At 35.5% G+C, this 26281-nt stretch overlaps 1 pseudogene; it reads right to left on the reverse strand.

Moving 5' to 3' along the window:
* Positions 1 to 4855: 4855 nt before the first annotated feature.
* On the reverse strand, positions 4856 to 10888 carry LOC113742592 (uncharacterized; annotated as a pseudogene).
* Positions 10889 to 26281: the final 15393 nt, after the last annotated feature.

Genomic DNA, 26281 nt, shown 5'->3' on the forward strand with positions numbered 1-26281 from the left:
GACTTGGATTAGCTGGTAAATTTTTTCATATTAGATGTGCATGTCATATTTTAAATTTAGCCATACAAGATGGTTTAAAGGTGCTTGAAAATCATATTATTAAAAAAGCATTTTCTTATTTGTGGGCACACCCTAAACTAATGAAAGAATGGAACACTTTTTGTAGGACTAAGGAAAAAATTCTAAAAGATTTTCAAGAGATGTTCCTACTTGTTGGAATTCAATATTTGAATTACTCAACCAATCTTATAAATATAGTGAATTATTATGTGCATTTTTTGCAACTAACATGATTGATATAATGTTGCATAAAAATAATTGAATTGTTTGCAATAAAATTTTATAAGTTTTAACAGTTTTTAATGATACTACTTATACTTTGTTTGGTGTGTATTATCCTATTGCTCATTTATTTCTTACCGAGGCATGTAACATTGTTGGTTGTTTAAATGAATCTAAAAATGTAACATTGTAAAACCTATTATGGACATGTTTAGGAAATAGTTTGGTTGCTTCGGTTTTTTATCCTCATGTTAGATTAGAGGGTTTGCATGAGTACTCGTCATCATATTGTGAACAAATATATGGCAGTGATAATTATGCTTATGATGTTAATAAAATGGTATTTGAAGTTAAAGAACTTATTTGTTTTTTATATAATGAATTTTGTATTGCTTATGATGATCGATTTCCTGCTAGTATTTTGGATGAACCCTCCATTAATGCTGGTAATAGTACTAAAGTGACTGTTAAACTCGATGATAAATTACTTTTTCAAAGACCAAAGCGACAAAGTGTTCACTTAATACTAGGGGTGGACGTGGGTCAGATATCCGTCCCATCCACCATTTGATTGATCCGACCCGCAAGGTCAGCTATTTTCTTACCCTTATCCGCCTCACATATCAGCAGATACTCGGTTATAGGGTACCCGCTGAGATAGGATAGGGTCAACAGGTACCTGTCTTGCCCCATTTATCATTTAATTTTTTTTAAAAAATAAGTTATACTAATTTAATTTTATATTTTATACATTCATCTAAGATTTAATGAAGATTTTTTTTTCAAAAAAAAGTCTCCCACCAAGAAACAAGCATGCAAAAAGATTACAAGATAAAGGAAAAGAATTAAAAGAATTCAAAATCAATAAAAGTTTGAAATAAGTAGCATATTTTTTTAAATATATGTTCCACATTAATTAAACTATTTTCTACAAAATATAAGATTATGACCTCTACAAATGAATCTTATAAACAAACTATAGTCTCTTATATTTGTAATGCAATTTGTTCAATGAAATTACTTATTTAATTCTAAATTATTATTTTATAGTATGTGTATAAAAATTAATATATATATATGCAGGGTGGGTCGAATCGGGTCGGGTACCCGCAGATTTTTAATTTTTGGACCCTAACCCGCCCTGCATCTTAGTGGGTACCCGACTCTCTTTTGATCTGATCAAATAATACAAATCGGATATGGCGAATTTTCGAATTAGCGGATAATTTTTGCCCACCCCTACTTAATACTAGTGCAGAAATCAAGTCATATCTAACTACCAAATTTGAGCAAGATGATAGCAACTTAACTAAGCATCTTAAAGTTCTCGATTGGTGGAAGCGAAAATCGAAGAATTATTCTATCCTCTCCCTTATTGCTAAGCAAATTCTAGCAATTCCAGCATCAATACTAGCAGTGGAACAGGCTTTTAGTGCCAGTGGAAGTATTTTGGATGAGATAAGATCAAGATTAAGTCTCAGATCACTAGAAATTCAAGCACACGTGGGTGATTGGGCTAAAGTAGAAAATAGACAACAAGAGATGGGAAAAGATGAAGAGAAAGGATTCAATGACGTAACCGATACTAGTACCGTAGCAAGCAATGAAGATTGATTAAGTAATTAGCTCTTATTTCGATATTCCATTTCAACTTCAATGAAAATATTTTGTATCTTTTTACCTACTTAAAATATTTACCATTTGATAATGTAATGTATTTTTCAAAATTTGATGATAGAATGTAACTTTTCATAATATTTGTATCATTTATTCCTTGCTTTATAAAATAATAATAAAATTGAAACTTGATCTTTCTACTATATTTATTTTTTTTACATTCTATTTAAAAATTTAAATATATTGTTTTGCATTAAAATTTGTAAAAACAAGTAACTAAATATAATTATATTTGTATAGAACCAAAATTAAAACCAAAACCAGTGAAGAACCAGGACTAGAATCAGAACCAGAACTGCTGATTCCAAAACTGTAACTGAGAACCATCTTATAAAGTTGTGATTCTGATTCTACCTTTATAAAGAATCAGAACCGTGGATTTCAGAACTGTAACTGCAGAGTCTAGAACCCTGGCCATGCCTACCTATAACTCAAACAACTGGATAAGTCTTTGTTAAGCATGTGTTTGTAAACCAGAAAGGTGTCATTCCCAGAAAAGGGAAAATCTAGCATGAGAAATCTTGCCAAGAATTTCCAATTCCTTTATGAAGTATGAAGACCCTGACATATCAACTCTTTTAACAACAACCTCAAGCCCACCTTCCAAAACTACGTAAAACAGATCCCCAGGGCGGCCATGGTTGATGAAATTCAATTTACTTAAGTAATCACTGGCTACGAAGATTTGATCATAAGTAAGAGACTTCCCAACTACTGGTAAGCTGGAGGAATTGTTGAAAGACGATACTCGGGTAGGAGGGGAAGTGAAGTTAAAGGAAGAAGATGATGATAATGACGCTGAAGAAACATCACTTGGGGTTCTATTCTAAGAGCACTCAGCCTGAGCTGCTCCCTGCGAAGAGTGGATGTGACTAGCCTTTTTCCCAGTTATTACATGCCACTGCCATCCTTGATTAGTACCATAGTACTGGTACTGGGAACAAGGTTCTTTAGAACCATTTTGCAGTCATTATGATGATGAGTGATGACATGATCCAATTCTGATATCCCACGAAATTACTAGTGCTACATCAAAATGTTAGTGAAAATCTATTGATAAACACCTGGAAGGTGAGGAGATGAAAATGGATGTTCTTTTCCGTATCTGCAATTCAACACATACATCTTCGACTGATCAGTTGACTTCGTTTCTCTCTATAAAAATAAAAAATAAAAAATAATAGACTTTGCTTCAGACCAATCAGTACTCTAATGTATTGGTGAAAGAATCATGGCTAAACATAAGATTAATTTGCCAGCATCCATCTTTAAATGCTCCTAAGTGCTTTTAAAGTCATTTTAACTTGTATAGCTTTCGCCTTCCTCAAACACCGTTGTTGCAAATTACTCATTCCTCAACCAGTTTTTTTTTTTTTAATAATATCTGATGTACAGGAACAAAATTTATGAATACAACAAGATAATATAGAAATACAACCATACAAAACAACCCCACCTGCCCATTCCACGAAAATTAGTCATTAGTGCATAAAAGTTACAGCTACAACACTTATGGTGGGAGATTATTTAAAAAAAAAAAAAAAAAAAGAAGCAAGCCATGTGAAAAAGAACCAACCTTCAAAACCGAAGCATTGCTCTCTGCTTATTCCAATCCCATTCTGATGGTGAAGATGGATGATAAATGCTGTTTTCTTCATCAAAACTAGTATTGGAGGATAAAGAAGAACTCTCATCATTATCATTGATCAGAAGGGAGTAGTAAATCCTTAACTTCTTATTCTTATTATTCCTAAATTCGACCGGAATACTTTTTCGGAAAATTAACACCAATTAATTTATATACAGGGAAATTGTACCATCCTCTTCGAGGGTATCATACCGATAATTGTAATTCAATAAATTCTTGATGTATCATTTAATAATTCAAATTCCTAAAATCATTAAGAGTTCATATTTCTTTTTGACAAATTGAACGATAAATTAATACTAATCATCAATATGGCACAAAAAAAGTGCTCTAGAACTCCCTTACTTCTTATTCTTGGTGAAAATCAACACTTACGATGATGATGACGCAGAAAAATGAAGGGATGGCCTTTCATTGATGAAGCGGGACGGTAAACAGATTTGGGCAAGACAGAAATTTTGAGATAGACCCAACTATCCGCGAAGCCCATTTAGCAAAAGTTTTTGGGTTTTTGGTGATAAAAACTTTGCATATTGTGGGACAAGACAAATTCTTGAGCAATCAAAACGAGCGGAAAGTCGATTACGGTTGAGGAATAAGGATCCACTAAGGACAAAGTTGATATTTCAAACAATTAATTGTTTACGTGACGAGTGTTGATTGGCTTCTGACCCGATAGTAGGACCCAACGGACTATATAACTAATATATGAAGTATAATTGGGTTTCTTAATTTTAATTGAGAATTAATTTTCATCTCTCCAATTTCTCTCAAAAATTCTTCTCTTATTTTCCTCTCTAATGTGAAAATCTAAGGATGCCAATTGAGTGTTAAATTTCTTGGACACTTAGGCCTCGAGAACTTCTTTAATTTGCCATGTCCACTCTCCCCTAGGTTATGCCCATAAACAAAAAACTTAATTTTTTTTAAGAATTTAATAAGTTGGATTTGGAGGGTGAGGTATAATAATTTGGACCTTCTCATTGAGTGACACATCATCCATTTCACGAAAATGCAGGGTGAGATGTTTGCTTACTCGAATTTATGCACATAATTACTTAGGGTTGCCATTAAATATTTTGATTCCAATTTCAATAAGTGAAGTACCTAAGAACAGGATAACTATTTTGGACATATATTTATTTGCGAAAAGAAAATAAATTTCTTAATATATAGTTAGATAATTATGACTTTCTTTCTTCTTTTATTTTTTTGTTTTTGGGGGATATATATATATACATACTTGGATGATATATTGACAGATATATTTATTGTCTGCATATATACTTCATATTATGCAGACTTCAAAATTTGAGAAAAGACATCTGCCCCCAAGTCCTCCTTCCAGTAATTACACTACTACAAAGACAAATCCGATACAGTTTCAAAGATGTGGGATTGCGGAAGAAACAACAAACAGCCGTATTAAATAGGATAAACGTCTGAAAGGATCTGTTCATTGAGGAAGCAAGATTGTGGACATTACTTCTTGTGGGAGATAGGGTGGATGCACTTCCTGCCTTGGTTTCATGAACTATCTGGCACGCTGAAATTGTCCCAGGTTCCTTTGGCTTATCATTTAGCAGATGCAATGTGTTCTAGTTCATCCACAACTTCTTTCATTGATGGTCTTGCTTTAGGCTCAGAAGCAAGACATCTCAGAGTGAGCTGAGCCATCTTCACTGCAGCTTTCATTGGGTATTTGCCTTCCAACCGAGAATCCATTATGCTCGTTATCTTTCTTGTGTCCGATAAATGAGGCATGATCCAATCAACCAAGTTGCGTTTCCCCTGCTGACGATTAACGTCCAGAGCCCTTAAACCTGTTAGCACTTCGGCCATTACAACACCAAAACCATACACATCGCTCTTCACATACAAGTGCCCTGTTACATAAGAATTCTGCGTCATTATGACTTTTGACCTTTCGATTGGCATCTTGCTCAGACTTGATTTAAGCCAAACTAATCAAAACTATAGCTTCTACTAATGTACTGCCATGATCTCAAGCAAGAATCTTGAAAGATCTATGTATGATTACCAGTTGCCACATATTCGGGAGCAGCATAGCCATAGGTCCCCATAACACGTGTTGTCACACGTGCTTGACCATCCGAAGGACCCGTCTTTGCAAATCCAAAATCTGATAGTTTGGCATTGTAATACTGAAAACAAAATGATTAATCGACGTTACGAGCAATGAGGCTACTCAAGGTATCATCTAAACACCAGCACTTTCATAGCCTAACTTGGTTGTAAAATGCTTTGAGGATATTGAGTATAATAAGAAACCGACAAGCTTTAGTAAATCAACTATAGAAAGAACTTCTCACATCCAATAACCTTGCATTGGTCAAATATAGGACAACTGATGAAGTATCTTAATCTAACTTACACCATCAAGTAGTATGTCTGAGGCCTTGAAATCTCTGTAGATAACTTGTTTCTTTAATGCGTGCAAAAATGCTAGAGCTCGAGCTGCCCCAATTAAGATCTTAAGCCGTAATTCCCATTGAAGTGATTGAACAGAAGAGCCCCCTAAAGACAAAAAAGCACCAGGAAACAAATTTTGTACTGGCATCATTACCTTAGACGATGCTAATATCTCTGAACTTCAGTTAAAGGGTAGTAAACATCTCACTTCCAAAGAGGTGGTTGCCAAAGCTGCCCCTTGGCATGTACTCATAGACAAGGAGCAGCTTCTCATCTTCCCAGCAGTAACCAAGGAGCTTAATAAGGTTGGGATGAGAAAGCGTTCCAAGCATGTGTATCTCAGTCTGCATAAAGAAATTTGAACGAAACTTTTGAAGCAACACAGGAAATGAGGAAATCTTCAAAATCAACACAGAGGGCGAACAAAATCTCTTCATGTATCATAAGAGTAATTGATGTATATCTCCAACAACGTCAAACATTTTCTAGTTTCCTCTTTTGAGTAGAAAAAGTAGAAGAAGATATTAGCAAACACTTTCTTCAGTAAAAACACAACAGCCAATCCGTTAACATTATTAACATAAATTGTTATGCAACTTTGCTCCACTTATTGGAACTTAATCATGCAATTTTCAAATATTCATTCTTCATACTTAATATTGAAATTTCTTTGCCACCAATAAATATCACCTAGACCTGAATTCACTAGCTGTTCTTTACACTACACTCCCCCTTGGGCAGTGGAAAGGGTCATGCAAAGGAAACTAATGTCAATTTTGATTCTTTCCATGCTGTGAGTATACGTCCATGACAACCATAACTGGCATCACCAAAATATACATAACCTAGGCCAAATTCTGAGTAGGTCTGGTGCATTGGACAGTCCTTGTATAATTGCTAGTATAAGCTCTCAAATCATCAAGATGAAAGATTTCTTTTCTGAAATTTGTTGCAGGCCAACTTGGTTGATTTAACAAAACTGCCTTAGACAAACAACTGATACTTTTTCTTTTCTGTTTTTCACAGGGAAATGAAACAGTGAAGGAGAGACCAGTAATGAATTATTTCATGAGAGATGGCATCACAAAAAGTGCAAGCTTTATTCCAGCCTATTACGTACCAGTATTTTATGTGCCAAGATGATTGATTCAGATAAGAACATTTTGCAAGAAGGAAGAAGAAAGCAATCACCAACTAAACCCAAAAAGACTAAAAGTCCAGTTAGTTACACGTTTAGTGTATCACCTGCCACTCAACAAATCCTTGAAGACTTTCAGGATTCATCTTTTTAACTGCAATCACTGATCGAGCACCGCCCTTTGATGTGGACTTATCATCAATCAAACCTTTGTATACTCTTCCAAATCCGCCTTCTCCCAGCACACTATCACTTCTGAAATTTTTAGTTGCATCTATGAGTTCTCGGAAAGTGTAAACTCTTAAATTGTTGAGGTTGACGTCCCAAAATGCTGTATTAGCGGATCCCTGTGATGTACCTGCCCAAAAAGCACTTGTAATTGACCTTTGTCATCGTTCAATGACTTCATACTTAAAAACTTGGGGGGTAGGTGGAAGAGGAGGGAGGGAATGAATCTTGTTGTGGTTATGTTTTATATATGATGCAATCTGATTCAAAGAAGTTAAAAGAATATAAGGTAGTCTCTAATTATCCCCAGACAAGGCAAGCACTTGGAACAGGACGGACTTGAGAGGAAAATAAAATAAGAAAAAACGAATTCTTCAGCAAAATAAGAAACAACCAATTCTTTCAGAAATATAGTTGTGCCAAAGATCATAAATTTGACCAAAGGAACTATGTCAAACATGATGGGACATGTCTCATCCCAAAAAAGCTTAGAGTTGGCAAAAAGTTCAACTTATGTTGAAAGAATTTCAGTAAACACAGACAACCTCAGCAAATATGTTAATGCAGAAATATAACAACCTAACGATTCCAGTTTGAATTAACAAGTTTCAATTGTCCAAGCAGAAAGTAGCAGGAAGTACAACCAAATTCAGACCTGCTCAGAGACGAGCTCAGGCTCTAGTTTTAGAGAACCTACCTACTCCAGTCATTCCCTCAGTTGCTCTTGTCTTTGCCACTGTGCTAAGTACACCATCAGGCCATGGGCTTTCACAAGGAGAGAACGTTACCGACTTAGGGTCTTCCAAAGCTTCAAGTATACGTGGCATTACAGGCCGCTTAGAAGGCTTGGGATTTAAGCAAGCCTTTGCAATGATAGCAACTGCCCACAATTCAATCAGCTGATCCTCATCCACTTCTAAAGATGGATCCACAATGTTCACAAATAGTTCCTTGTCATAAGTACTGATGTAAGGCAAAATGTCTTCCATCCCAGCATTGATGCCCAAATCATTGTGATCACCAAAACCGGGATAACCCGTGACTAGTTCAAGCAAAACCTTTCCAAAGCAATAAACATCATAGGCATACGTTGCATTCAATGAACCTGGTCATTTAAGTTAAGATTTAGACTAAAGGCATGGTCAAGTATGCATTTTCTTGTCTTGTTTAATCTTTAAAAGCCTTTGCTTACCAAACATGTAGCTGGTCTTAAGCAAATGAAGATTTTGAACCAAATAATAATAAAGCTAGCTGGTGATTGTTCTGTGTTAAGGATACCCAATCTCTCAAAGTTATGAACTTTTTTGCTATTCCCATTGTTCATTTTTCTTTACAGTTTCAACTTTCAAGCAGCTGTTCACGGTTCAGCTTTATGGTCCACCAGTTTTCTATCCTTCTTCCCTTCTGAATTTGGTGTGTAAGACGTAAGATTGAATTGAAAATCAGAAGCTAATCTACCATTTCTAGATAGTGCAAAGAAAGAAAAAAAATGAAAGAACAAATGTACCGTTTCTGAAAGAAATTTCATATACCTGCATCGCCTCCTTCAGAAGCCCTGAATATAAAGGAAAAGGAGTATTATAAAAAATGTCAAATAATTGACATTAGGTAAGAATTGCAGTTGCAACTCTGCAGATGATAAGGCATGATAGATTTGATTAACTAAATACTGTTGTATGCTTAAACAAGAGAATCCGGCTCTAATAAAGTAACATCTTTAGCTTCTTTCTTAGATTAAATACATCAATCACTAACGCCACCCCTGGTACAGAATTTATGTGCACATTGTTATTTCTTTTATGAGTTCAAAGAGATAAATTACAATGTCAAGGCTTCAGCCTCTGCAAGAAAATCCGCTGATGCTTGTAGTCAAAGTCCAAAGTTTTCTCAATTAGAATTACTCCACTGATGAAAAGCTTCTTGTACTGTAAATATTTTCATTCCAAGGATTCACTTGATTATGTTGTTAAACTCTTAAGAAGACTAAAACATGGCCAAATTGACGTTGCAGAATATTAACCACTAGACACTGTATCAGGATAGAATTGAAGAAGTATCACAGGTATAACAAATACTTGGAAATATCACGCCACAAAATACCTACTTCGACAACCGTAATAACCTTGAAATCCTGTTCTGATTTTTCTCTTTTTTCTCAGCACAGGCCTCAGTAAGCCTCCCTATCCGTGCTTCAAAGTTTTCATCAATAAGTATGCTGCGAGCTTCAAAATTTCTGTAACGATTGTATCAAAATCATGCCAGTTGACAAGTGAAGCCCATAATGGAATGCTCAAAGTTAATAAATGACACGTAAGGCAAAAAAAAAAAAGGAATGAAAAGAAAATGGAAAAGCATTGCTCCAACACTATTATGCGATTCACGTGCAAAAAGATTCCAAAATCAAAACTGAAGAGCCATCACTTTACCATCAGGTGAAGGGCAGTAAGGTGTTGCCGCCCAGTTAGAACCTCCAATATTTGCATTTTATTTATGTCAAGAGGTAAGGCTATAATATGCCAAGAAACAAGATTCTTGGATTTACCTATGAACAAGGGGTGGGACACATTCATGATGCAGATAACACAAACCCTTTGCAGCTCCAGTCGCAATCTTCAACCTCGTAGCCCAACTTAATGATGTTGATTTTTGACAATCAACTTTAATGCCATCCGGGGCAATTCCCCTATAACTCAAACAACTGGACAAGTCCTTGTTAAGCATGTATTTGTAAACCAGAAAGGTGTTATTCCCATTCTCAAAGCAATGCCCCAGAAAAGGAACAAATCTAGCATGAGAAACCTTGCCAAGAATTTCCAATTCATTTACCAAGTATGAAGACACTGACAGATCAACCTTTTTAACAACCACCTGAAGCCCACCTTCTAAATCACCATAAAAAAGATCCCCAGAGCGGCCGTGCTTGATGAAATTCGATTTACTGAAGTAATCGGTGGCTAGGAGGATTTGATCATAAGTAAAAGATTTCCCAACTGCTGGTAATCTGGAGGAATTGTTGAAAGACGAAACTTTGGTAGAAGAGGAAGCGAAGTTAAAGGAGGAGGATGATGATAATGATGCTGAAGAAACATCACTTGGGGTCCTAAGAGCACTTAGCCGGAGTTCCTCTCTGCGAATAGTGGCGCTGACTAGCCTTTCCCAATTGTCGTACACTGCTGACATTCTTCATCAATAGTTTACTACTAAGGTACACAATTTTTCGAGTATCATTAATGTTATAAACATTAGTACGATATAATCAAACTCTGAAATTCTGATTCCATTACATACTTTACATACAACTGAATTACTAGTACCATATCAGAAACTACTAATCTATATAACTAAGGCTGGCAACCGCCCGGGAGGGGGGGGGGTGTTTCCGCCTCGCTTCCTACTAATTACCCCGCTCCCGGGCCCTGTCTAGCGCTGTCAACAATTCGGGTCCAGGTGAGCTGTCAACGGTTCGGGTCTGATTCAAATTCAGATCGAATCCGTCAATATTTTCCAGATACGGATAGGTATTTAGATTCGTGATCCAAACTCGGATCCGAATCCATTTTATCTAATAAAAAAGGGTCGAATACAGGATATATCATTCTGACCCGTTTCAGATCTAAATCCATTTTAATTAATTAATAATTAAAAATATATAATATCAAAACAATAATACTTCTTCCATATCCAAAATTTTCCAAACTCTAATATCTAATACCCCAATTCCAACCGCACCCACGCCTCCCTCCTTCCCTCTCACTCTGTCTTCTCTTTTGCTCCGCCTCCACCAGCCCGCCATGAAACGAAATTCCTCTCTCCAGTCTGCTGTGAAACGGGCAAGCTTCCAAGACAAAATCCATCACTCTCTCTCTTTCTTGTGCAAGTAATGTTGGGGAAAATCGGGTAATTTCCCACTCAAGAATACAACTAGTGATTAAATCGATTCAATAATTCCCAAGAAAGATCGTCGAAACAATCTCCTTAGACAGAATTACCATTCCAAGTAGATTCCCAGGAAAGACTGGAGGGGTCATAAACGGTCCCACTTAAAACCCAGTCTCCTAGACAGAACTTACGTGCACGGTGTATTATCACAACTATACCCGTGTATACATAAATAATACGTACACACGAATAATAAAATACACCCAAATGAACAGTATAAATCACTACAAATAAACCCGACAAATATATATTGAATACTATACTGCAATAGAAAAGAAACTACTAAACAAATGCGGAATAAATAAAAAAGAGATAAGAAAAGAACGCACGCGAAAATTAATAACGGAGTTCGGCCAATTTTGCCTACTCTCTGAGCACCACTCAAGCAGCCTGCTTTTATAATTTAGGAGAGAAGAAAGAATACAAAGAATTACAAAATCCTTATGGGTAATTCTTTGTTGTTCTTGGTACTTTTCAATTGGGAGGCTTGAGAGCTAATTTATAATTCTCAAGCAACCTCTCAAATGCTAAGTTACCCGATGTGGGACTAAGAAATGTTTGCCAAAAATCAACAAATGTGGGTTATTTCAAAGTCAATATTTTAGGCTTTGAATTCAACAAATCTCCACCTTGGCATAATTTCTAATCCCACCAAAAAATACAAACCTTCTCCCTCAAACAAAAAATCAAACCGTCCTTGTGGTGCTTCCAAATTTGCGCCCTCAAGCGCCAACTCAAACGTGCAGGATGTTAACCAAGTTTAAACAATATTCAAACTTGGACCTTGTAACCACCTTGGTCAGCATATCTGCAGGATTCTCCGTAGTCCGAATTTTCTGGAGAAAAATTTCATCTTCTTCGAGAATTTCCCGCACAAAGTGATAGCGAACATCAATGTGCTTCGTTTTTGCGTGAAAGACCTGGTTTTTCGCTAAGTGAATAGCACTCTGACTGTCACAAAACACGTCAATGTGTTTTTGACCAACTCCCAAATCTTCAAGCAATCCTTGAAGCCAAATTGCCTCCTTCACAGCTTCTGTAATCGCCATATACTCTGTCTCCGTTGTAGACAAAACCACCGTTGACTGCAAAGTAGACTTCCAACTAACTGGCGCCTTAGTAAACGTGAACAAGTAGCCAGTTGTAGAACGTCGCTTATCCAAATCACCTGCATAGTCAGAATCACAATATCCAACTACACATTGACCAAGTGATTTATCCTGCTCAAATACTAATCCAACATCTACGGTATTTTGGATATACCGTAGAATCCATTTCACAGCTTGCCAATGACCCTTATCCGGATCATGCATAAACCTGCTTACCACACTAACTGCCTGTGAAATGTCGGGTCTCGTACATACCATTGCATACATCAAGCTACCAACTGCATTAGCATACGGGACTTTCGTCATGTATGCTCGCTCTTCATCCGTTTTTGGAGATAATAGGCTACTAAGTTTCAAATGAGGAGCAAGCGGAGTACTTACAGGTTTTGAATCTTTATTCATGCCAAAACGTTGTAGTACTTTTTTCAAATACTGCTTCTGTGTCAGACAAAGCTTGCCACTCGTTCTATCCCTATTTATCTCCATGCCGAGAATCTTCTTGGTTTCCCCAAATCCTTCATCTCGAACTCTTTACTCAACTGAACCTTCAATTTGTCAATTTCAACTTGGCTCTTTGATGCTATCAGCATATCATCAACGTACAAGAGTAAGTAGATGTAGGAATCATCTCGTAGCTTGCGCAAATACACACAGTGATCGTATTTGCTTCTTGTATACTTCTGGCCCATCATGAACTGGTCAAATCATTTGTACCATTGTCTCGGTGATTGTTTCAATCCGTACAACGATTTACTCAGCTTACAAACCCAATTTTCTTTACCAGCAACTTTAAATCCATCTGGTTGAGACATATAGATTTCCTCCTTCAAGTCACCGTGAAGGAACGCGGTCTTCACATCAAGTTGAGCTAGCTCCAAATTCAACTGCGCTACCAAGGCCAACAAAATTCTAATAGAGGGAATGTTTAACAACTGGAGAAAATACCTCATTATAATCAACTCCCTCCTTCTGAGCGTAGCCTTTAGCCACTAATCTTGCCTTATAGCGAACATCAATCTTGTCAGGAAATCCTTCTTTCTTTGCAAATATCCATTTGCATCCAATTACCTTCTTGCCCTTCGGTAGTTGTGTCAACTTTCACGTCTTGTTCTTCTGAAGAGATTGCATCTCTTCTTCCATAGCATCTTTCCATCTATCATTTTCTGTACTTTAAACTGCTTTAGAAAATGTGGATGGAACATCATCAATAACTGGAAGTGCATAAGCCACCATGTCAACAAAACGAGCAGGTTTATGAATTTCTCTATCTTGCCCTATTGACGGCAATTGACTCTTGCTGCTGTTGAGGTTCTTGGGTTGAAATCTCTTTCTCATCTGATTCTTCTTCTGTCATGGGAGAGTCACTGAAGGTGCTGTTTGTTGGGCTCACCATTATCTGCTCAAACTCCACCTGCTTCGGCGTACACTCCACCTGTTGTGGAGTACCACTGGTCTCATCTTGTGTTACCTTATTCAACATGGCAGATTCGTCAAAGGTAATATCCCTGCTGATAATGGTCTTCTTCGCTTCTAGACACCATAACCGGTATCCCTTAACTCCAGCATTAAAGCCCATAAAGAGAGCTTTCTTTGCACGTGAATCCAACTTTGATTCATTTACATGATAATATGCAGTAGAACCAAAAATACGTAAAGAATCATAATCTGTTGCAGGTTTTCGAGACCATACCTCTAATGGAGTCTTGCCACCTATTGCAGATGATGGCAAGCGATTTACAAGATGTTGAGCGTATGTCACAGCCTCAACCCAAAACTTTCTGCCTAACCCAGCATTAGACAGCATGCAACGTACTTTCTCCACTAGTGTCTTGTTCATACGCTCTGACACCCCATTCTGCTGCGGTGTTTTTCTAACTGTGAAGTGCCGAACTATGCCACATTCTTGGCATATCTTCTGGAAGGGATCACTCTTGTATTCTCCACCGTTATCTGTTCGGAGGATCTTGATCTTTCTTCCCGTCTGGTTTTCAACCTGAGCTTTCCATTTAAGGAAAATCTCTAGCACCTCATCCTTACTCTTCAAAGTAAACACCCAAACTCTTCTGAAAAAATCATCAATAAAAGTGACAAAATAATACCTGCCACCAAGGGATGGAGTCTTGGCAAGTCCCCACACATCTGAGTGCACATAATCCAAAATATCCTTGGTATTATGGATACCAGTGCCAAATTTCACTCTTCTTTGTTTTCCCAGAACACAATGTTCACAAAATTCTAATTTACAAACTTTCGTACCTTTCAATAATCCTTGTTTGGCAAGATTTTGCAAGAATTTTTCACCAGCATGTCCCAATCGCATGTGCCACAACTTTGTTACCTCTGCATCTTTCTTGCTACTGGAAGATGTTGCTGCTGCTGCTGTCCCAACAACTGTACTACCTTGGTAGTAATACAGATTATTCTTCCTCATACCTTTCAACATCACAAGTGCTCCCGAAGTTACTTTAAGAATTCTATCTCGCATCTTCACTTCCAAGCCTTTTGACTCCAAGAGTCCCAAGGAGATGAGATTCCTCTTCAAATTCGGTACGTACCGAACATCCTTCAGGATTCTGGTGGATCCATCATGATTACGCAGCTTGATTGAACCTATCCCAACTATTTTACATAGATTGTCATTTTCCATGTACACAACTCCACCATCAAGTTCTTCAAATTCAAAGAACCACTCCCGCATGGGAGACATATGGTAGGTACAAGTTGAATCCAAAATTCACTCATTTGGATGGGATGTTAAAGGTGATACAGCCAAAGAGAAATCTGATTCCGCATCACTTTTGCATTCTGCAATATTTACGTCTTGCGGACCTTTCCCTTTCTTCTTTAATTTTGGACAGTCTTTCTTCCAGTGCCCTTTCTCACGACAGAAAGCACACTCATCTTTGGCATCTCTACTTTTCGATTTGGACCTTCCTCTTCTCCCCTTTGATTGGCTTTGTTGACGACCTCTTGCCACTAACGCTTCATCTGCTGCAGCTACTTTCTTTTTCATTTTATCCTGCTTTCTCAATTCACGACTATACAAAGCAGAACATACAGCATCTAAAGACACATTTTCCTTCCCATGAAGTAACGTAGTTTCCAAATGTTCAAATTCATCAGGAAGCGATGACAACAACATCAAAGCCAAATCTTCATCTTCAAAATTTACATCTAAATTTAACAGGTCTGCTACTAATTGATTAAACATAGTGATGTGTTCATTCATAGTAGTACCTGATTGATAATCGAATCGGAACAATCTTTTCTTCATTAGGAGTTTATTCTGACCACTCTTCTTCAGAAATTTCTCCTCCAATGCCCTCCACAATTTCCATGCAGAAGTCTCGTTCTTGAAAGCATATTTTTGCTCTTTGGACAAACACGATCGAATAGTTCCGCATGCCAACCGATTTATGGTACTCCACTCATTCTCTTCTATGTCATCTGGTTTCTTTTTTTCAATGGCAATGTCAAGACCCTGTTGGAAAAGGGAGTCCATGACTTCGCCTTGCCACATGCCGAAATGGCCAGTACCGTCAAATGTCTCCACCGCCACCTTCAAACTTGACATTGGAATTCTTGACTATGTGGACGAGGAAGCCGATGCCCCAGATATAATTCTTGACGTGGAATTGTCAGATGCCATTACAGACTCAAATGATAGTATTCAATATAACAAATTACAAATAAGCCAAAGGACGAACCTTCGGCTCTGATACCACTTGTTGGAAAAAATCGGGTAATTTCCCACTCAAGAATACAACTAGTGATTAAACCGATTCAATAATTTCCAGGAAAGATCGTCGAAACAATCTCCTTAAACAGAATTACCATTCCAAGTAGATTCCCAGGAAAGACTGGAGGGGTCACAAACGGTCCCACTTAAAACCCAGTCTCTTAGACAGAACTTACGTGCACGGTGTATTATCACAACTATACCCGTGTATACATAAATAATACGTACACATGAATAATAAAATACACCCAAATGAACCGTATAAATCACTACAAATAAACCCGACAAATATATATTGAATACTATATTGTAATAGAAAAGAAACTACTAAACAAATGCGGAATAAATAAAAAAGAGATAAGAAAAGAACGTACCCGAAAATTGATAACGGAGTTCGGCCAATTTTGCCTACTCTCCGAGCACCACTCAAGCAGCCTGCTTTTATAATTTAGGAGAGAAGAAAGAATACAAAGAATTACAAAATCCTTATGGGTAATTCTTTGTTGTTCTTGGTACTTTTCAATTGGGAGGCTTGAGAGCTAATTTATAGCTCTCAAGCAACCTCTCAAATGCTAAGTTACCCGATGTGGGACTAAGAAATGTTTGCCAAAAATCAACAAATGTGGGCTATTTCAAAGTCAATATTTTAGGCTTTGAATTCAACAAGTAAGCCATTTCTGAGCTTCCAAGTTCCACCAGATTGTCCACCATTTCCGTTGATTGTCAAAGCCATAGTAGAGACTAGCGAGGCCGCCGGGGACACACTTTCTATCTCTCACGGTTGCAGCTCCAAAGAAGCATATTTCCAACGCTTCCAGCGGCCCATCTCTCTCTCTGCCTAAAAGTATCTGAAAATCATGGTGAAAGCCTCTATTCTAGTATTTTGACTTTGTCAAAGATAGTGGCTGGTTCTAGTATTTTTGAAAATCATGGTGAAAGCCTAATGGATGGGGAATGCGCGTGTGGTATTTTTGGTGTTTTCATGGTGTTATTGTTTATTTAAAATTCACGTTTTGGGGAAAAAAATAAGCTTTACTTATTTGTACTGGCTACTAATCCCATTGTTTAAATTTTGACTTGTCCGAAGAAAGTGAAAGCACGCTCTGTTGCAAATAACGAACAGATCAATTCAATTAAAGAAAATTACAGCAGTTAAACACATGGTAGTATATTCTTCTTCTTGTTTCCCAAGTGTCAAATGAAAAAAATCTTGAACATCAATCATTATACAGCAGGACAGTGCTAAGGAAGGCACTTCTTCTCCTTCTAAAGGGCTTTGTCGATTCTCTGTCTTTCTCTGTCTCTGTGGTTTGTTTGGTGAGTCTATCACACTTCTATTTTGCTCTTCTTATTGTCTGTTTAATAGCTTGCTTGTTTCTGTGATTTCTTCTTTTTTTTTGTTGCAAAGTTAAAAGGGTCCTTAATTGGATCTAGATCCTTTTTGGTCTGATGAAACATTGAAACTTGCTAGTAAGTACGGGTAATGTTTTCTCTGGCACCTGCACTACTACTCCTCAAATGGCAAGGGCATCATCTAGAAATCAATCCCAGAATCCTGATTCTATGACAGGTCTTTTTTTTCCGGGTAGATCCGATTCGGATCCAAGACCCGTCGGATCCGGTTCCAGGAGAGAAAGTAGAAGACCCGTCGGGTAGATGGATCGGATCCGGCACAGGTATAGTATGACGGCTTCGGGTCTGAAATGATGAATTCTAACCCGAATTCGATCTGTTAACAGGCCTAACCCGTTCCCCACGCCCCGTCCCACGAGGCTAATAATAATTTTTTATATAATTAAAATTTGAGCAAATTATCAACTACTAAAATATCAATACATCACTAAGTTATTATTCATTATAATTTCACAATTGAAATTCATAAAAATAATCAAACAAAAATTATTTGAATACAATTCAATATTATGAAATAAATTCAACTAAAGTAGTCAAGTTTTCACTTTTGACACAAATAAAATCACTAATTTATTATTGTGCTTGTATTTTTTTTGAGAAAAAAGTATTATTGTATTAAGTGTAATTAGTAAATTTAGTATAAATAAATTTAATATAACTAATTAATAATTTTTATTAATAAATATATATAATTACTAATATAATTGATAATATCAACTATATTATATATACTAATATAAATGATGTAATATATATATAACTAATAATATCATTATCAGAAGTTTGTAATTAATTAAATTAAATATTATATATAATTATATACATTTATTTATTTATTTATTTATATTTTTTTTAGCGGCTGGTGGCCCGTTTCTAAACGAAGAGAAAAAATTCCACTCATTCCAACCTCTGCCCCATTAGCCCCCGGGACGGGTGGCAATACCCCTATTGCCAGCCCTACTCTATGATGGAATGTGAAGAGGAGGAAATGGATGCTCTTTTTCTTCGTCTCGTGGATTTCATCGGTTGACTTGGCTGACTTTGGTCCGTGGCTTAAGAAACGAAAAATTTATTTCTCATCACCCAGTAGTGGATAGAAACGGATTCAGATATTCTGCACTCACTATTGTGATTGCACAGTGCAATGGTATCAATAACTTTGTTGTGTTTATGAATCTTATTGTATTAATGTTTACATCAAATATTGGTATCTACATCTATTGTACCGGTTTCTACATTGGATCATATACTCGAGAAGTGATTGGTCCACACCTTGTATTAAATGTATGGACACATATAAATTCTTCCCAACTCTCTGCTACTCGAAGTTTGGGGTGATAATTTCTGACAGGATCTGAAAATACGATACGAACCCAACACAAAATTAATAGGTTTCAGTTGAGGTTTCGCAGGTTTGAATCGAACCTAATAAACTCAAAAAGAAAACAGGTCAACCCGTGGGTGATTCGATAACCCGTTTATGAATTAAAACTAACTTAATAAATATAAAAAATATTTTACCTAACTAAACTAAGTTATTCTTTTTTTCCAAAGGCATTAAGCACTTAATCTTAAATGAATTTATTTAACTTGTGTGAAGTTGAAATTATTATGTTTGGACAAATAATGTATTACATTATTTTTAACTTTTATACTGTTTTAATTTATTTTAGATTTGGTATGGCATAAAACACTTTTACGGTGTTTTAATTTATTTTAGATTTGATTTGGGATTATTTTATTAAAATTTTTATTATTTGATTATGTAATTAGTTTTGTGCGAAATTGGTTCTATTAGAAATTACAGTGGTAAATTAATAAATTAAAATTATATTTTAGGTCATTCGGATCAACCCGGCAACCCGAAATTTTTGAGTTCGGGTCAAGTATCCTGATCCTTTTTGGGTTGGCAGGTCATGTTCAGGTCAGCGGGTTCCCTCTTATACCCGGGTCTCAACCCGATCCGTCAACCCATTTCTGACCCGATTGTCACCCTACTCGAAATCTCGAACTATTAGAGTTATAATCATTCGTTCAAACATTTTAAGGAACAAATCATTAGAAAGTGCAACAAAATACGCTCTTAATGTCTAGTAGAAACTAGAAATTTAACCAGATACTTATGCAACCCTTTACAAAAGTTTTCCCCAACTATAAGAGAAAAATTAAAGCAAAATGTATGATAACATAATTCGTTAGCCTCATGAGTAAAGGATTATGTCCCACATTGATTCGAGAGATGGAGAAAGAGCGGTTAATATGTAAGTAAAGGTTCGAAACTTAATAGTTTAAACTTTTGGATCAGAGTTGGGTTCCTGACTTATATATTAGACTCTTTGATAGGCTCTCTCGAGATATTTCTCTCTAATAAGTGGCATCAAAGTTTCATGGATTCTCTCGAGATTTTTCTTTCTAACAAGTGGCATCAGAGTTTCAGGTTGCAAAACTGGACCAAGGTGTCAAAGAATTTGGCTTCTATTGGATCAAGTGCGCCATGAGTTTGGTAGGGTTGGCAAGGGTCTAGAATCCAGTTTGGATGGTAGATCAAAGTGTTAAGGAATTTGGGGTTGGCAGAGGTCTAGAATCCAATTTGGATGGTGGACCAAAGTGTCAAGAAAATTGATTTTCTCTTCTTGATGGTAGACCAAAGTGTCAGGGAATTTGGCGCCATGAGTTTGGCAGGGTTAGCAAGGATCTAGAATCCAGTTTGAATGGTGAAGCAAAGTGTCAAGAAATTTAGTAAACTTGAAGAAGAGCTTATAAATTTGAGTTTAATCTTGGGTTTAATGTGAGGAGTTACTTATAAAAGGGGGAGATTTGTTATGGAAAGGGTCTAGAATCCAGTTTGGATGGTGGACTTTGATGAATCAAGGTGTCAAGGAATTTTGTGTTGGCAGGAGTCTAGAATCCAGTTTGGATGGCAAACCAAAGTGTGTAAAAGGGGGAGATTTGTTATAGGAAGCATCTAGAATCCAGTTTGGATGGTGAACCAATGGTGAACCAAAGTGCCAGGAAATTTGGGAAATTTGAGGTTGGCAAGAGTCGAGAATCCAGTTTGGATGGTGAATCAAACTATCCAGTAGACTTGAAGAAGAGCTTGTAAACTTGGGTTTAATCTTGGGTTTAATATGAGGGGTTACTTATAAAAGGAGAGATTTGTTATGGGTTTAATGTGAAGGGTTGCTCATAAAAGGGAGAGATTTATTAGGTTCCTGAGTAAATAATTATGTTCCGCATTGGTTCGAGAAATGGAGAAAGAGTGGTTAATATATAAGTAAGGGCCCGAGACCTAATAGGTTAAACTTTTGGTTCAGAATTGGGTTCTTGATTTACATATTTGGTTCTACATATTGGATTCTTCGATGGGAATCATATCATATAAGACTCTTACGTCCTTACAAAAATTTTCGCTAAATGACTTTTCTGTATGACAATAACGGTGAATTGGGTTCTAGATCTTCTAATAGTACTAGGTTATCTCAGTGGCTTATATGCTTCTCCTTCATTTGTGTATTCTGCCCTCAATGTGGACCTTATCTTGAATTAATGAAAATTGACATTTATATTTATCAAAAAAGAAAGGAAAAAAGAATGGAGGAGTCTTGAGCACTACTGATACCAAGTGGCCGACGAAAGCGAGGGCGGAGGGGGTTGGGGGGTGGCAGAATACCAAAAAACAAAAAAAGAGTTGATTTCAAGATTTGAGTTAACCACTGTAGCAGGTTCAAGATTTATCATATCATCTGTAATTTACTGAATCCTCTCAGGAGGCCTAGATTTGTATGCGTTATGGGTCCCATTTGACTCCTAGATGAAAAGTGAAAGTGCTCTTGGATTTAATGGATTTATAACTAATTAATGATGGCATTGAATATTTTTGTAGTAGGACTATAGTTGGACACACTATTCTTCACTTTATTGTCATTTACTTTCCAAATATTTTGGATTCTTAAGGCCAATGATTACTTGTGCTAGTAAATACATTAAGAAACCAAAGATTTAAGGAGGAGCTAACTTTTCTTCTTTTTTTTTCCTTTTTTGATTCGATTTTTTGTTAGAAAGAGCTAAGGTTGTGTTTGAATTGCAATTTTTTAAGAGTTTTTGGGGGACTACTATGGCATAATTTAAGATGTGATGTATGTGAAATAAAAAACGACTGAAAAATGTGTGTTGATTTTTTGGAATATAAACTAAGAAACAATACATTAGTGTTGCAAAAAAAAAATCATAAAAGACTTGTATTGAATCTGAAAATAAGCTTACGTTATTCATCTATCAACTCACTATTATAGTGTTTACATGAAATAGACTAACAAAATATCCATCTAATAATTATCCTAAAAAATCTCAACAAAATATAATCTTCTACTAGCAAATTTTAAATAAAATATTTGTTAACAAACCAACATGATCTTTGGTTAACAAATATACTTACTCTTCTATTAACTAAATTATTCTAATACCAAATATAATCTGTAGGAAAAGTTGGCATATTTCAATAATGTGTATAAAAAATTCACGAAAAAACATAAATTTTTTGATAAAAAAAATAACAATCCAAGCAGGGCCTACCTAACTTTCCACTTACTTGTTCTAAACGTGACATATTTTTAGGCTAGGATACTACAAATAATTCCAAACAGTGAGTTAACTAGTAATTTTTAGACTAGGATAGTACCAATAATTAGCACTCTTTCTTTTTTTTTTTTTTGTCAAAAGTCATCTTAGTAACTTTTGTACTTTTTAAAGCATCATAAAATGAGAAAGAGAATAAGACTATAAAAATGAACTGCCTAAAACAAAAAAGATATAAACAAATATAGACATTCTGTTTAATTAATTATTAGGTCATGACCATCATATACTGATTTTGAGTCTAAAAATTAAATAAAGAACCCCTTCTTTTTTTTTTGGTGGTAGCAAAAAATTTATGTTGTTACTTACCATTTGATTAATAGATTAGTTGTATCAAAAGTTAAAGAAAATTCTATAAATGTAAAGCAACTATAGATTTCTTGAGTATGAGGAAAAAGAAGAGGATTTCTACATAAAATAAACTTGGAATAAGTGAGCTTCATGTATGAGCAACTTTTATTTTTCGACTAATCAAATGAAAAAGGAGTCTATATATGAAATGGTTTAATGAGGTTCAACAAGTGTGCAAAATAAATATTCAGCTTCCTGAGCATGGGCATTTTAACCTTTTTTTTCCCTCTATTTTTACCTTTATATCTTTTCATCTGAATCTTTTTATACCTCTACAACTAAAAACCAGGAAACCCATGGTAATAAAGAATAATTCCTTCTTGCCTAAACCTATTTATGTTAGGATTTGTTATTTGCAAGCTTTTCTCTTAATTCTTTCCCTTGTTCACTTAACCAGGACAATTCTGTTCCTCTTCGTTCTATACATTACTGCATTTGTAAACTTAACTAAAAATATGCCATTTAGAAACTAGAAAGCCTCAGCCCATGTGTATACGCACAATATCAGGTTCAAGATTCATGATATTTTTCTTCACGTGAAATTTTCTCAATGTCCAAAATAAGATACCGTGTAAAAGGATACAGGACAGTTGATATCTTCTCAAGTAGACCAAATTTGATGTTAGGTAAATGTTTGATTTTCTCTTCTTGATGGTAGACCAAAGTGTCAAGAAATTTGGCGCATGAGTTTGGCAGGGTTAGCAGGGATCTAGAATCCAGTTTGAATGGTGAACCAAAGTGTCAAGAAATTTAGTACACTTGAAGAAGAGCTTATAAATTTGAGTTTAATCTTGGGTTTAATGTGAGGAGTTACTTATAAAAGGGGGAGATTTGTTATGGGAGGGGTCTAGAATCCAGTTTGGATGGTGGACTTTAGTGAATCAAAGTGTCAAGGAATTTTGGGTTGGCAGGAGTCTAGAATCCAGTTTGGATGACAAACCAAAGTGTATAAAAGAGGGAGATTTGTTATGGGAAGCATCTAGAATCCAGTTTAAATAGTGGACCAATGGTGAACCAAAGTGTTAAGAAATTTGGGAAATTTGAGGTTGGCAAGAGTTGAGAATCCAGTTTGGATGGTGAACCAAAGTATCAAGGAAGTTAGTAGACTTGAAGAAGAGCTTGTAAACTTGGGTTTAATCTTGGGTTTAATGTGAGGGGTTACTTATAAAAGGGAGAGATTTGTTATGGGTTTAATGTGAAGGGTTACTCATAAAAGAGGGAGATTCGTTAGATTCATGAGTAAATATATGTTCCGCGTTAGTTCAAGAGATGGAGAAAGAGTGGTTAATATATAAGTAAGGGTCAGCGACGTAATAGGTTAAACTTTTGGGTCAAAATTGAATTCTTGATTAACATATTTGGTTCTACATGTTGGGTTCTTTGATGGGAATCATATCATATAAGACTCTTACGATTCTTACAAAAATTTTCGCTAAATGACTTTTCTATATGACAATAACAGTGAATTGGGTACTAGATCTTGTAACAATACTAGGTTATCTCAGTGGCTTAAATGCTTCTCCTTCATTTGTGTATTCTGCCCTCAATGTGGACCTTATCTTGAATTAATGAAAATTGACATTTATATTTACCAAAAAAGAAAGGAAAAAGGAATGGAGGAGTCTTGAGCACTACTGATACCAAGTGGCCGACGGAAGCGAGGGCGGAGAGGGTTGGGGGTGGCAGAATACCAAAAAACAAAAAAATAGTTGATTTCAAGATTTGAGTTAACCACTGTAGCAGGTTCAAGATTTATCATATCATCCGTAATTTACTGAATCCTCTCAGGAGGTCTATATTTGTATGCGTTATTGGGTCCCATTTGACTCCTACATGAAAAGTGAAAGTGCTCTTGGATTTAATGGATTTATAACTAATTAATGATGGCATTGAATATTTTTGTAGTAGGACTATAGTTGGACACACTATTCTTCACTTTATTGTCATTTACTTTCCAAATATTTTGGATTCTTAAGGCCAATGATTACTTGTGCTAGTAAATACATTAAGAAACCAAAGACTTAAGAGGAGCTAACTTTTCTTCCTTTTTTTTTTCCTTTTTTGATTCGATTTGTTGTTAGAAAGAGCTAAGGTTGTGTTTGAATTGCAATTTTTTAAGAGTTTTTGGGGGATTACTATGGCATAATTTAAGATGTGATGTATGTGAAATAAAAAAATGATTGAAAAATGTGTGTTGATTTTTTGGAATATAAACTAAGAAATAATACATTAGTGTTGCAAAAAAAAATAAACTCATAAGAGACTTGTATTAAATCTGAAAATAAGCTTATGTTATTTATCCATCAACTCACTATTTATAGTGTTTACATGAAATAGACAAATAAAATATCCATCTAACAACTATCCTAAAAAATCTCAACAAAATATAATCTTCTACTAGCAAATCTTGACTAAAATATTTGTTAACAAACTAACATGATCTTTGGTTAACAAATATACTTACTCTTCTATTAACTAAATTATTCTAATACCAAATATAATCTAGTAAAATCTTTAGAAAAAGTTGGCATATTTCAATAATGTGTAGAAAAAATTCACGAAAAAACATAAATTTTTTGATAAAAAAATAACAATCCAAACAAGGCCTATCTAACTTTCCACTTACTTGTTCTAAACGTGACATATTTTTAGGCTAGTATACTACAAATAATTCCAAACCGTGAATTAACTAGTAATTTTTAGACTAGGATACTACCAATAATTAGCACATTTTTTTTTTTTGGTTAAAAGCCATCGTAGTAACTTTTGTACTTTTTAAAGCATGGTATAATGAGAAAGAGAACAAGACTATAAAAATGAAATGCCTATAACAAAAAAGATATAAACAAATATAGACATTCTATTTAATTAATTTTTAGGCCATGACCATCATGTACTGATCCTGAGTCTAAAAATTAAATAAAAGAACCTGCTGGCTCTTTTGTTTTTTTTGTGGTAGCAAAAGAATTTATGTTGTTACTTACCATTTGATTAATAGATTAGTTGTATCAAAAGTTAAAGAAAATTCTATAAATGTAAAGCAACTATAGATTTCTTGACTCTTGAGTATGACGAAAAAGAAGAGGATTTCTACATAAAATAAACTTGAAATAAGTAAACTTCTCCTGCCATTAGCCTTCATTTGATTGTTTAGGAGGGAGGGTTGGGTTGGGTGGTACGGGTGGAGGGAGTGTAAGCAAGAGGTCTCGGGTGTCCTCCCGCTTACACTGAAAAAGAAAAAAAAAAAGAAGTAAGCTTCATGCATAATCAACTTTTATTTTTTGACTAATCAAATGAAAAAGGAGTCTATAATCCTTTATATATGAAATGGTTTAATGAGGTTCAACAAGTTTGCAAAATAAATATTAAGCTTCCTAAGCATGGGCAGTTTAACCCTTTTTTTCCCTCCATTTTTACCTTATATCTTTTCATCTGAATCGTTGAATACCTTCACAACTAAAAACCAGGAAACCCATGGTAATAAAGAATAATTCCTTCTTGTCTTAGACCTATTTATGTTAGGATTTGTTATTTGCAAGCTTTTCTCTTAATTCTTTCCCTTATTTACTTTACCAAGGCAATCCTGTTCCTCTTCGTTCTATACATGACTGCATTTGTAAACTAAGAATATGCCAATTAGAAACTAGAAAGCCTCAGCCCAGGAGTATAAGCACTATATCAGGTTCAAG

The sequence above is a fragment of the Coffea arabica genome, chromosome 4e (assembly GCF_036785885.1).
Source record: "Coffea arabica cultivar ET-39 chromosome 4e, Coffea Arabica ET-39 HiFi, whole genome shotgun sequence".
Taxonomy (NCBI): domain Eukaryota; kingdom Viridiplantae; phylum Streptophyta; class Magnoliopsida; order Gentianales; family Rubiaceae; genus Coffea; species Coffea arabica.